The sequence below is a fragment of the Melanerpes formicivorus genome, unplaced genomic scaffold (genome assembly GCF_026170545.1).
Source record: "Melanerpes formicivorus ecotype bairdi unplaced genomic scaffold, bMelFor1.0.p_v2 SCAF_1, whole genome shotgun sequence".
In the NCBI taxonomy this organism is placed as follows: Eukaryota; Metazoa; Chordata; class Aves; order Piciformes; family Picidae; genus Melanerpes; species Melanerpes formicivorus.
In genome coordinates this window covers 51,872,668-51,886,490 of record NW_027142353.1, presented here as the reverse complement: position 1 = coordinate 51,886,490, position 13,823 = coordinate 51,872,668, and the positions used below count along the sequence as shown (strand labels likewise).

The window sequence follows — 13,823 nt, the reverse complement described above, 5'->3', positions numbered from 1 at the left end:
ACTTTCCAAGAGCTTAGTCTGAACCTACAAGATGGCATAGATTGCAAAGACAGCATAGGGGCTGGAGGTAATAAGAATGCTTTTCCTGTGTCTCCTTAGAATATCCTTCCATTTCTGCTAATTAGATCTTATCTTCACTAATTAGTTGTTACAAAAGTCAAAGTCTAAAATGAAGCTGCTGATTTTTCTCATAACATAATCCTCAAGATATAGGTCTGGGGAGATAAGATGGCTCCAGACCACAACAGTCGAAACCTTCCTGTGCTCAGTGGAGGGATGCAATGAGTAATCCACAAAGCTGGTTAATTGGGAAAAAAGGAAACAGAAAGCACAAAGCCACAGTGAATACTGGTTCTCTGGTGTAAGTATTTATCATGCAGCTCTTTTTCTGAATGCCAAAGATAAGATTTTAGGGATGGCTGAAGCACTGAATTACCTGATGGAATGTATAGAAAACACTGTCTCTTACCTCCTCACTTAGAACACTCCGCCATTGACCCAAATATTCAAGCCTGCATTGCAGCACCCCGAGCAGCACTAAAAGGCGGGCAGAGGTCTATTACCCCATTCTCTCCTAATGGGTTTGTGCTGCCTGGCAGTAATGTGCAGCACAGATGGTGTATGGATGGATGATGTATAGACAAACAATACCTACTTTTTCATCAGCCGGCGTCACTCTGTTAGATATATCCTTGTCGGATAAAGAATTCCCATTCGTAATTACTCTCTGAGATGCCAGAGTTTAATTTCAAAACTAATTGCTAAGAGTTATACAAATATATGCCATAAGTCATGTAATAATTTAGTTGCCACAGAGCTTTCTAACTGTAAAATAGCATATGGTTTATAATGGATGACAAACTAATATGGGGCATACATGGCCTGGTTTTAGCCTGGCATCAGTCCTGAAAGGTATGGGGTTTATGCGATTACTTTGTTATTCTGTCCTTTTGTCTGTCAGTTCACATCCCTTGCAAATTTTAAAGCCTTTGCCAGTTTGACAGGTCAAGTGAAGAACTGGGATACACATCCCAGAGATACTATACTATTCTAAATTTCCTGATAATTCAGAGAAGTAGAAAAGACACCCCTATTAGGCTCTCCACAAATGAGTGTTGCCACTAATTTCACAGTTGCACTTGTGCATCTTATTAATTTGGAGAGATGGACATCTCTTGACTGATGTCTCTGCACATGGATGCCAGCCCAGCACACACACAAGGAAAATCTCTTACTGCCCAAGTCAACACATTTACCCTTACAAGAGCAACCTTAACACATCTATTTCCCACTATTTAAAAAAAGTTATCTACATTCACATTAATGTTGTCTCTTTCCTAGCTGACTCCCTTTCATACATACACTGTCACCTTGCAAGTCAGCTGACACTGTAGATTTAAGCCCTCATCTTCTACCAGTTCCTTGCTGGATCACCAAGCAAGCAGCTAACAGTGCAGTCTCTTCGGGACGTCTCTCAGCAGGAGAAACGCATTTTGCTCCTTTGTGAACACAGAGCAGAACACTCACTGCAACTTCTTTTTTCTACTTTCATTTGACCCTCCTGACCTATTTTGGACCCGCACCCCCACTAGGATTTCCGTTTACCACGTCCTTGCTGTCAGGTACTACCGGCACTGCTCGTTTCCAGGAAAAATCTCCATCTTACACCCCTTGCTGCTCTCCAATCTGCTGTTTTGCACACCGAACACCTCCCCTCCCGGGCGAGGTTATCCGACCCCGGACACTTGTTGTCTGTTCCCCCGAAGGACAACGCTGAGATCGTGTAACACAGCGCCCAGGCCGTTTCCAAGCACTGGGCGTCGCATGGGGAAGCCTCTCTGGCGGCAGCCCCACAGCCGGGGCCTGTCTCGTCGGCAGCGCTCCCGTCCTACAGCGCTTATGTCCCCTACCATCGCCACCCCACTGAGCGCCGTGGTGTCAGCGGGCTCTCCCGGAGCTGCCTCGCTTTCGGGCCTCGACGCTAAGGTCGCTCCGCGTTTCGCCCAGGAGCAGACAGCTGCTGCTCCCGCCATGCCTGCCTCACGCCCGGCACGGCACGGTGCAGCACGGCACAGCCCGGCACAGCCCAGCCCAGCCCAGCCCACCGCCCCCTTCGCCTCTCGGAGCGTCCCGGCGGGGAGGAGCCGCCCACCCCGCCCCACGCAGGGACCTCCGGGCGGAACGGCGCGGTTTCGCCGCTGTCTGGGACTGCTCGCAACCGCCTCCACTGTCCCCCTCCCTCGCTACTCCGACGGCGGCGGCAGGACCCAGGTGAGAGCGGGGCGGTGCCAGGCGCCCATGAGGGCGGGCCTGGCCGGTTGCAGCGGCGATGGCTTCGGGCCGCGAGGGAGGGGTCGGGCGGAGGGAGGCTGGGCTCAACTTGACAGGAGGGAGGGAGCGAGGGAAGGAGGCGCCGGTGGCTGCGCTCGCAGGGCGCGGGTGAGTGAGCGACCGGGCGGCGGCCGGCGTCGGGAGGGGAGCGGGCGGCTGAGGCGCGGCGCGTCCCCGGCGGATGGCGGGCGGCTGGAGCGGGGAGGCGGCGCTCGGCCGCGCCCCGGTTAACGAAGAGAGGCGGGGACACCGGACGATCCCCGGCTCCGCTCCGGGGGCTTGCGGCGTCGTCTCTTCCCTCGCGGCCCGGAACAAAGTTTCGGGGATGCCGGTGAGGTGCGGGCTCCTCCTTTCGCTTAGCCGCCCGCCTGCGCCCCTTCGCCTTCTCCCCAGAACCCGGTCGCCAGCCGGCGATCGCCCACCCTGCCGCCGCCTTCGCTCAACGCCCAATGGGAGACAAAGCCGCCGCCACACCTGCCGTCCCGGCCCCTGTTCCCGCCGCCTGAGGCGGCCCCCCGGCGGGGAGCGGGACCAGGGCCGGCTGTCTTGTCAGTGACAGGCGGGCGTAGAGGCAGCGGCCCGCAGAGCGCCAGCAAACTTATTTTTAGATGTGCTTCCCATCTCTGTGCATCTTAAAAATAGCACAGCTCTTATTTAAGGAGTGGGTACGAAAGTGGTTCAGAAGGCCTTATGGTGTCTTAAATAAACCAAAATTAGCCATTTTTTAGAGGGAAACAATTATTTCCATGCCATAGGCAACTGTGGAATGGTTAATATCCACAGGTACACACAGGATGTTTTTACTTTATCTTCGTTAAGGTCACCCCTTAAGCGTGCTGGCAGAGATACTCATGGCTTTGTCCTCTGTGGTGTGTTAGTGTGAGATGCAAGGTCTGCTGTTCATGCACACTTGATTCATGCAATACTTTTTATAGAGTGACTCGAGCTGTTTTGATCTGGTGTTTTCTTTCTTTTCTGTCCTGTCCCTCCTCTCTGTAACGCCTGCAACATGTGGGTGATGCAGGCTGAAGGAGTGATAATGGGCTGCAAGGATTAGTCCTGCTTACTATTTTGTAGAATAAGCTTCAGCTTTTGTTTTAGCTACTGTATCTCAGCTGGTTCTGGTGACAGAATGACCATAAAATAAACAGGTCTTATTGTGCCAAGTGTGTAATATTGTATCATTTATATCAATGATCTTGTCATAACTGCTTGCAAAGTAGAATTCTGATTTATTTTTTAAACCAGTACAAATATGTTGGAGACTTGTGTAAATGAAAAAGTATGTCTCCAGCAGGGAAAGCAGCTTTAAGAAGAAAGTGTTATTTCATCAAGTATTTTAGCTTCGAAAAGACCTCTGCATGTCATCTAGTCCTGCCCTTATGCTCAAAGTCGGTCCATTTGTGTAAGGTTGCTCAGACCCGGTCCAGGTGAGTTTTGAGCATCTCCAAGGATAGAAATACCACAGTCTGTGGCTGTGGTGATGCCAGTGTCTGACCACCTTTGTGGTGAATTTGTTTTTTTCTTAGTCAAATGGCAATTTCCTGTGTTGAAATTTGTTTGTGTTTCCTATTTCCTGACACTGTGCACCTCACGATCAGCCCTGACTAATCATAGTCACATGCATCTGTAGTTCTGGAAGCTAGTAGAAACCGTGCTAATGTTTTGGACCAAAGCACAGATTGTTTCATGACATAATTGTAAGTATAATTGCTAGCTTTTGTATTGGTAGCTTTTTCTTCCCAAGTATTTAGCTTCATATTTATTTGAATGTGCTTGATAGATTAACATATTCACTTAAATGCATAAACATCTTACAAAGACTACTTGGTGTTTTCTTTTGTAAATCAAATCATACCCATCTCTGACTGCTGGCCTTGTGTTGCTTAAGCTGAATTTGAGACAGATTGCTCTCAACTTTTGCTAAAGTCCTTTCACCATTAGCAGTGTCATACAGTCTCTGAATGGCAAGGAGCCTACTCATTTTAATAGAAGGAAAGCTTTTTGGCTTTATTCTTGAAACATATTTTCCTTGAACACTCAATACAGTACAACCTGTTATTACTGGGAAGTTGCCTTTGCACTACATGGGCATTATTTAATGCTCTGGAGATGGTTTGTCTTTTATTTATGATGCTGTCAATGTGGTACATTTTGTGGGCACCATTTTGTTCAGCAGGAATTAAAAATAGTTTTAGGATAAGCAGAATAAAAGTCTACCTTGCTTTCCATTGTGACACACAACTGCCAGAATTTCTTGTTTCTTAATTTGTGTAAATTCTTGGATGTTGCTGATAATACTTCAAAAGCAGAAGAATGCATCTGCAATGATTCATGGTATGTCACTTGTGGATGTTGTCTGGGTAGAATTTCAAAACATTAGTATGGTGCTGCTTAATAGCAAATGTTTCTGAATAGCTGCTGCTTTCCATTAGAGCCATATCTAATTTATTAGAAGCCATTTAAATTGCTGGCCACACTAATTTTGATGATATTTGGAATTGTTTGATTAATAATTTAACTTACTTTTCCAGATAGTATCTGCCATTTTATAATGATGGAAACACCTGCAGATAAGAGCATTACCTTGTCTTAATTGTAGTGGGTTTCCACTCATTAAGAAATCAAATATATAGTGGGTTTGGGTGGCTTTGTCGGTGTTGGGTTTTTAAAACGATTTTTAGTCCTGTAATGCCTAGATATTCTTGACCTGGAAAAACCTCTTCTTAAGGGTCACTGAGCTCTAGATTATGTATTTGAGATTTTATATTTTACCACTGCTAAGATTTTAGGGCTTTTAAAATTTATACTTTCTGCTTCAGAAGTGTACTGCTTTGCTTATGCTTTTCCCAGTCTGTATTAATCTCCTCTTACCACATCATTTTGATAATAAATAAGCTAATGACACTTTACATCTCCATAAAGTAAAAGGGGTTTAGGTGCTGTTAAGGCTTTATTTGATTTGACAGTACTTAAGAATAATTTGGATAGTTGCTAAAAGTTTATCTTGGACTGTTAAGATCAAAATCATTGGAAGGGGAGACCATTATATGCCTGCAAGCAGACTAGGATAGCAGTGATTCGTATAATAAATTTCAGCCTGAATTTGGACAAGAACACGAAACTGAGAATGTGCTTGTTAGACTCATGAATGGTTTGTTTATCGTGGTGTGTCCAGAAAGGCTGTCACTAGCTTTCATATTACTTTTACAGGACAGAATTTCATAATGCAGCTCCTACACTCTCAGTTTTATGGCCTGGAGGGCTAAATGTTGGAATGGCTGTGCAATATTAAACCTGGGGTCTGTAACAATGACTAATACCAGATGCTTCAGGGTGAATTGCAAGAACAAATATGAGATAATCTGCATCCCATGGTCAAGTTGAATCCAATACTTTGTTGTTTGGAATTGGCTTAAAACTCAACTAATGTTTAATAGCCACTTGAGATGTCATTATGCATAATTATGATAAATTTGGACATACTTGTTGCTGATGTGAGTAGCCATTCTTGATCTGTGGCTAATTTGAGGGGTTTCCTAGTTCATGCAATGGTTTTGTTAGCTTGCTTAGTGCCAGACTGTTTACAGACTCAGGCCAAGTTCACTGAATATGTTCTACTACAGTGAATTATTAGGGCTAATGCAATATTCAGGAAAAAGAGATGCTTCTGCCTACATCCTTATACTTTGAACTGCTGTGGTGACAACGCTCATCTCGGTGTGAAACCTACTGAGTTGCAGATTCCTTTTCTGTTTGTGTTGGAGCAAGGACTGGGACAGAAACTGCTTCTCAGTCCTAGCATCCCCATTTTGTGGGATGGTCTACAATGTGTATCTCAGCTTCTGTCGTGAAACTAAACTAGAGACCATGCCCATGCTTACTAGTTAGGTGTTTTGCTTTGGACTTTGGAAACTTGTGAGGTTTATGTTTCCATAACTGTCCTAGTGAGTGTTCAAGTGTTTTGTGTATAAAGGACATCAACAAAGAAGCCTGAAATGACCCTCTAGGCTTATCTTACATTTATCTTTAGTCTGTTTCTGAATATGGTTAGTGTCCTGCTTTCACTGGCTTTTGGCAAAAATGAGTATGTGTGTGGTGTGAATATGTATTTATGAACATGTCAAAATAATGCATGGTAGAATGAATTGATATAATTCAGTGAATAACCTGTGAACCTAGGTATAGATTTTATTATGCATTTGCATAGGAATTTTTGCTGGCCTTTCTAAAGTTTAGAGTCTTTTTGCATGCAGCACTCTGGAGAGTTTTGAGAGGTTTAGTTGGCTGGTCAATTTCCAGGTCAATTTCCATGTCAATTTCCCAGCAAGTTCCATACTAAGTTGGAGGGTTTACATGTTTGAACTTTGATAGAAATTGCATAGTGTGCCGTTCCAAATCAGTGTTCCTTTGACTTCTGTGTGAGGTGGATGGCTTCGTGTTTCTTTATTCTAGAAAGAAATCCATCACTTAATCTAAATAACAGACTTGCCCTGAAAGCAGTGCCATGGCTCCTGCTTGAGGGTTAGCCTCCTAGACTAGAAATACCGTAGGTTACTGTGCTAATCCCATGGCAGCTCCACCAGTTTAAGTTGGTTGCTAGTATTTATTAGAATAACCTTTATTAGAATAAACCAAACCAGGTTGGAAGAGACCTTCAAGATCATCGTGTCCAACCCATCAACCAATCCAACCCACCCAAACAGCTAACCCATGGCACCAAGCACCCCATCAAGTCTCCTCCTGAACACCTTCAATGACGGCGACTCCACCACCTACCCGGGCAGCCCATCTGTATAGAACTTCTTCCTAACGTCCAACCTGAACCTCCCCTGGCGCAGCCTGAGACTGTGTCCTCTTGTTCTGGTACTGGGTGCCTGGGAGAAGAGACCATCATCCGCCTGTCTACAACCTCCCTCAGTCTTTCCTCATAGGGCTTGTGTTCCAAACCCCTCACCAACTTTGTTGCTCTTCTCTGGACTCGTTCCAGCAAGTCAACATCCTTCCTAAACTGAGGGGCCCGGAACTGGACACAGGACTCAAGGTGTGGCCTAACCAGGGCAGTGTACAGGGGCAGAATGACCTCCCTGCTCCTGCTGGCCACACTGTTCCTGATGCAGGCCAGGATGCCATTGGCCCTCTTGGCTGCCTGGGCACACTGCAGGCTCATGTTCAGCCTACCATCGACCAGTACCCCCAGGTCCCTCTCTGCCTGGCTGCTCTCCAGCCACTCTGTGGTGATGTATCACCCAAACCCATGTTCCATGGAATGCTTTCTGTTCACAACATGTTCTTTGCTGGCAGCATTGTCGCTGCAAGCCTCTGTAGCAGGAGACTGCTATAGATGGCAGTGTCAGGCTGGAGAAACGCAAGAATTTTTGCCAACTGCAGTCACAGGAGGTGAGAACTAAATTTAAAACTTGGGTTTCTGTCCCTGGTAATTGAAGTTTTCTTTCTCAATATTGCCTTTGTAAAAATCATGGCTTTTATTGGCTTTTTGTTATTCTATACATGTCAACCAAGAAATCTCCTTAGATATTTTAGGCAAATGTCTAAAAGCGTAGAGTTAAACACAGAGTACATGTTCACTCTCATGCTTGTGACTCACTTCTTGAAAATTGGGCACTTAAAAAAAAAAAAGATTCTCATAAATCCCTCATCATATTTTTAAATGAGCTGGAACAAAGCATGAGGTATTACAAATAGCTATACTGGTGTCTATGAAATAGTAGCCCATACTTCACGGTAGAGCATTTTGTTTCATTTCAGTTACATAAGAGCACAGAAATTAGAGTACTTTGAAGGGAGTTTAAATACAAGCATTAGTCACCATTCTAAATGAGTGATTGGAAAGATGTGGATTTATCTTATTCTTTGCATCATAGCACACAGTTTGTCTTGGAGCAGAAATTTCAAGGCCTCCAGATCTGCTTGTGACAGGGCATGCAAGCATGCCATAGGATTCCATGCCAGAGCACTTCCAATCTGGAGTGAGATGGGAACTTCTCTGTATGCAACATGTGTAAGGGAATAGAAGATGTTCAGCAGCGCTATGGGACACTGCTGTTTTCTGAACTGAATACTAGGTGTAGGAGGTTTAGGCTGGATGTTAGGAAGAAGTTCTTCACAGAAAGAGTGATTGGCCATTCGAATGGGCTGCCCAGGGAGGTGGGGGAGTCACCATCACTGGAGGTATTTAAGAAGAGACTGCATGGGGCATTGGGTGCCATGGTTTAGTTGATTAGACGGTGTTGGGTAATAGGTTGGACTTGATGATCTCGAAGGTCTTTTCCAACCTGGTCTGGTCTGGTCTGGTCTATTCTATTCTAATTTAGATAGAAATCGGTTGTCAAAGATGGGCTCTTTGCACAATAATCTCTGGAAAAGAATCTTTATCTCAACCTGAAAAAGGCTTTATTTAGGAACAGAGTGCCGATATTCATTCACTGCAGAATTTTCATTGTTATCATCATATGTGTTCCTGACAAGTTGTATGAGAACAACGCAATTGAGTTTTATGTTTGGGGTTTTTTGGGGGGGACAAACCTGACTACTACAGCCTTTTTATTTCTTGATATTTTCTTTCAGATTTCTTTACTAAAATAATTATATGCAAAACCAAAAGTAGTTTTAATAGCTGCTGTTATTCTTTGGGGGAAAATTGGAATGTACTTTTCTACTTATAATCAAAATACAAACGGATACTTCCAGAAAGCAAGCTGGTTTTCTCTTACAGTAGAAGCAGGCTTACTTGTTGAGAGTGGTAACCTTACTGTTGCTGGGCAAGAGCACGGCATTAACTTCTGTGCATGTGATGATAAACAACAAATGATCCTGCAGTTATTGTTGGCACTGAGGGAGAAATGACAGACTACATGTGACATAACAATTGTTTTTAATTGTACTATAGCAGTGTAGACTGTGCTTAACTGGGTAATTCTATACACTGCTGTTTAACAAGTAATTTTAGCAGACTGCGGAATTCATCAATCTCTCCTTTATTTCCCTTCAGTGTGATGAGTTTTGAAATGAGTTAGAAGGAAAGCTGTGTGCATTAGCTTAATCAGAATTTGTTCTGAAATTGTTTAATGCAACCTGATTAGTATGTAGATGCACTTTGATTATTATTAAATGGACATCTTTACTACCTTTAAAGTCTACATTTCAGATATATAGGAAGTTGTATGTATTGATCATTTGAGGTTTTTGTAGCAATGCATACTCTGAGGGAGAAGTTATTTTGGCTACTAAAAGTTTCATTAGACAATCTTTGGTAGAAGATTTAAAGTTAAAATAACATAATCTGCATCTCTCATTATATTTGCCTGTTTTTTCTGTTTCCTGATTAACTGTGATCATCATTAAAAGCAAAGCTGCCCTCCTGTGAAGTCTGAAGCTAGTGCAGCTCATTTTCATACAAATTATTATCTTACAGTTCGTGTGATGATAATGATTGAAGGTTTATGATGTTGAAGGCGTGGTAAAGTTTCCCTACATATGTGGCCTGCTGACATATTATATGACGTGAAGCCGTACTCCAGCCTTTATATCATTCAGGGCTTTTATTGGAGCTGTTCATCAGAAGCTTGTTCTTCACTTGGCCATCTGCTTGCATAAAGCGTGGAGCAGTTGAACTACCTTTGAGGTTGCTATCCTGTCAAAAATCAGTAATATCTGCCAAACAGTTGAAAACTATTGCGAGAGGAAGAGAGAGATACTCACAGACCTCGTGATCACATAAGCTTCTTAGCTCAAGCAAAGCAGACCTGAAATCTGTATTTTAATTATTCCGCAGCACTTGGGATTCTGATGCTTACCTTAAAGGGATATATCTCAACAAAGAAATTTGTTTGTGTATGACAAGTTTAAAACATATGCCAAAACCCAGATAATATTCCTAGTGTTGACAGGAGAGTCCTAAAAATACTGTTTTGTTTTGTCTTGGGGTTTTTTTGGTGTTTGTTTTGTTGTTTTGGTTTTTTTTTTAAATTCATGGGTCTTTTGAAAGCATAATAGCTACAGTTTATTCAGGCAAGAGATTTTGAATGTGTATCTTACAGCTTAACATCCTGAATGTCTTTGCAAGAGTTTGTACAAGATGTGAAGAGCATAATGGCTGAAGGATGAAGGGGAAGAAATTGCCATTTATGGGAGAAATGAGGGCAGATTGAGCCTTTTGAATATCAGCAGTGTCCCAGCTGAAGTACAGCATATAACTTTGCATCTAGTGGTTTGAACACATTCTTCCAAAGAGTCTGTGTCACTCTGTTTCAAGACTTTTTGAATACTTTTTTTTTTAAACACATTTCGTTGCACAATTGCAATTTACGCAAATAGAAGGCCAAAGGAACAGTCAAAACCATGTTATTACCTCTGACAGATTGAACAGGCTGCAAAGATCTGTGTAAATACAAGTATTTTGTATGATATGATTGGCTTTTACTGGCTTTCCTTTTAAATGAATTTGCAATTAAAATTTACAAGCATATTTAAAGAAGTTGTTTGTTTTGATGGGTTTGTTTTTTAATGTTAATTACACAGATGGGAAAGAGTAAGATTCCCTTTGTATTCTGTGATCAAAGTTACTGGTGGAATGAAGCACACTGGGGGAAGGGAAGGTTGCTGGTCTAGCTGCCTTTTTTTCATTGTCTTTAATTTCTGTGCTGTCTTTTCCCCATCAATACCTTTTTCTTCTGCCTTGTAAGCATTGCTGTGGAGTCTTTTTCCCCATAATAATTCTGGTCTAGCAATTCACATGCTAATACCTAGCTTGGAGGTATATGGTACCAGTATCATATCAAAGGTCCCGCTATTCACAAATGAGTCTCCATTCTTTGAACAATCTGATTATCTTCTCCATCCCTTGGGAAGGTCCACGTGCTGCCTCCAGGACTCTAGAACAATTTGTGAGTGGTGAAAGTTTGATGGTACTTAGGTCACTGAATCCAACTGAGAAACAGCAGTATTCAAATGATGCGATCTGAAGTGATCTGTAATATTATGACTCTACTTCTCATTTCTGCTGCTATTAAAAGGTGAAGGAAAAGAGAAGTGGCTGAGCTGTTTTCTATTGTTTCCAAAGATTTAAATAAATTGCATAGATCAGTTGTTTTTTTCTGCCCCCTGGGAGATGGGGAAGAATAGACAGATCCTTAATATGCCATGTAAGCCATATTTGAGCACTGCTGTGGCAGATAGTTCTTCATATACAGTTTGCAGGGCTGTGGAATTATTGCAGTAGCAATTTTAGTAGGTTAAAATTATAGATTAGCATTTTATTATCAATATAGGCTGGGGGATGAGGTGATAAAAGCAGCCCTGTGGAAAAGGATTTAGAAGTTCTGGTGGATGAGAAGCTGGACATGAGCCAACAGTGTGCACTTGCAGCCCAGAAGGCAAATTGCGTCCTAGGCTGCATCAAAAGATGTGTGGCCAGCAGATCAAGAGAGGTGGTTCTACCACTGTATTCTGCTGTGAAGAGAGCTGACCTCGAGTACTGAGTTCAGTTCTGGTGCCCTCTACACAAGAAGGACATGGGCCTAATGGGATGGGTCCAGAGCAGGGCCACAAAAATGATCAGGGGGATGGAAAAACCTCTGCTGTGAGGGGGGAATGAGGGACTTGGGGTTGTTTGGCCTGGAGAAGACTCCGGGTAGATCTAATAGTGGCCTTCCAGTAACTGAAAGGGGCCTACAAGAAGGCTGGAAAGGGACTGTTTACAAAGGCCTTGCAGATGCCAGGTTGCTTTGCTTACTGGAAATTAGAGATTCTGAATAAGTTTGTGTCATGTGAAAGTTAGTGTTGGCCTATGTTAGGGTCTACTTCCTCAACAAAAGGAAAAAAAATACATACATTGAGACATCAGAATAAATATTTCTCTGTGTTAATGGCTAAATAGATTAGACCCCAAAATTACTTTTTTCCTGACCCAACCATCTAAATTAGTTGTCAGTAAAGACGCGAAGAACTCTGTTTATGTACAGCCATTTGCTGTCCAGAGAGAGAGCAGAAATAGAAGTCAGAGACTGGCAACAATGACAAACAGACTTTGGAAAACCTTCCATATAAAGCAAGATGGAGAAGATTGGCACTTTTCAACTTTTTCCACATAGAACTATATGCAGAATACTAGACTTTATGAGGAAAGGGTATTGTGTGCTCTGTGTACCCATTTTGACAGAAGAGTAAAGGCTGTAATAAAGTCAAAAACCCTCAAGTATGCAAGTTCTTTTTAGATGGTGTGTCTTTATGTGAGCAACGAGAAGATGCTGATACTTCTTCAGTAAAAGGTTAGATGTTTAATATGCACATGTAATATATAAATTCAGTATTTTCAAATCCTTTCTGCTGTAAATCCTTGTGCTTCAGAATATAAGTAAACTAGATGGATCAACTAAAAAGACACTTTCCCAATCCAGAACTGTCCACTGACGAATTTCTTGCACCTTCTGTCAAACCATCTGCTACAGGCTAATGAACAGATAGCATGCTGGATTCGATGAAGCACTCATATGAGCTATTTTGATAGCTCCTATGTTGCTTTCAGTGGGAACTCTGTGATTACTGAGGCTTAGAGTTAAATTTTTGAGTATGGGGGTGGGTAAAGTGTTCCAGCTATGAGCTTCCACGCTGCAGGATGCTGTTGACAAAGAGGGGTGATGAACTCACATCAGTGTTTTTGAAGCATGTTTCAATGTTTTCTTACAAGTCTTCATTTAGCAGAAGAACATCTCAGTAACCTCTGTCATGTGCCTATGAGAAGTAATGACTGAATTGATATGAGGGCAGAGTTGTGTCCATTCTGGGATGTAGGGATCTGCATAATTCTAGGCATCATACATCACTCTCTAGTACAAAGTAGGTATCAGAGCTGGAACAAGTCAGCCGAGCTGGAACAAACATCAGCTTCATTTTGGAGTGTACCTGAGATCTGTCTCTGAGGAGGTACTACCATCACCTCTTAGAATTTCTTCCTGCTGTGACTGTGGACATGATTCCACAAAAATATTTTTGTCTGCTGGTGGCAGATGCAAATGTTTTAGTTTACACTGTATATAGACTGGCAAAGTATTTAATTCCAGTGTTATGCCCTTTTGAAGTATTCTTTCTTAATTATGCTTCATGGGATTGTTTGTGAGGGATCCAATTTTACTTTGTAACTTAATTATTTTTTAGTTTGTCAGGATTAAAAAAGGTTAATGATGCCATTTAGTTGCTGTTGAGTGATTCCTGTGATTCCTGTTGAAGTGTGAGTGCTTGCTGGACTCTTGTTAAACTATATTTTCCCTCTTTTAGGCAACAACATTTGGCTCATTGTTACTCATATTTTTCATGTAGATCAACAATGCAACTATTTTCTTTGGCTATTGGTTTTTGGTAAAGGGTTGGAGAGTGAGCATGCCCAGGTGTTCCTCAACACTGCAGATAAACTTTGTGCTGGCAGTAATTCTGATGCTTAAATGGTTTGCCACATCAACTATGACTTGTCAATT

General features: G+C 42.6%; 1 protein-coding gene across 1 annotated transcript in view; it reads left to right on the top strand.

Moving 5' to 3' along the window:
* The first annotated feature begins 2,399 nt into the window (after positions 1–2,399).
* Positions 2,400–13,823, top strand: part of FRY (FRY microtubule binding protein) — a 257,340-nt gene continuing 245,916 nt past the window's right edge. Inside the window, exon 1 of the mRNA XM_068143156.1 lies at positions 2,400–2,439. The gene's annotated coding sequence lies outside the window, so the exon portion shown is untranslated. The remainder of the gene's footprint in view (positions 2,440–13,823) is intronic.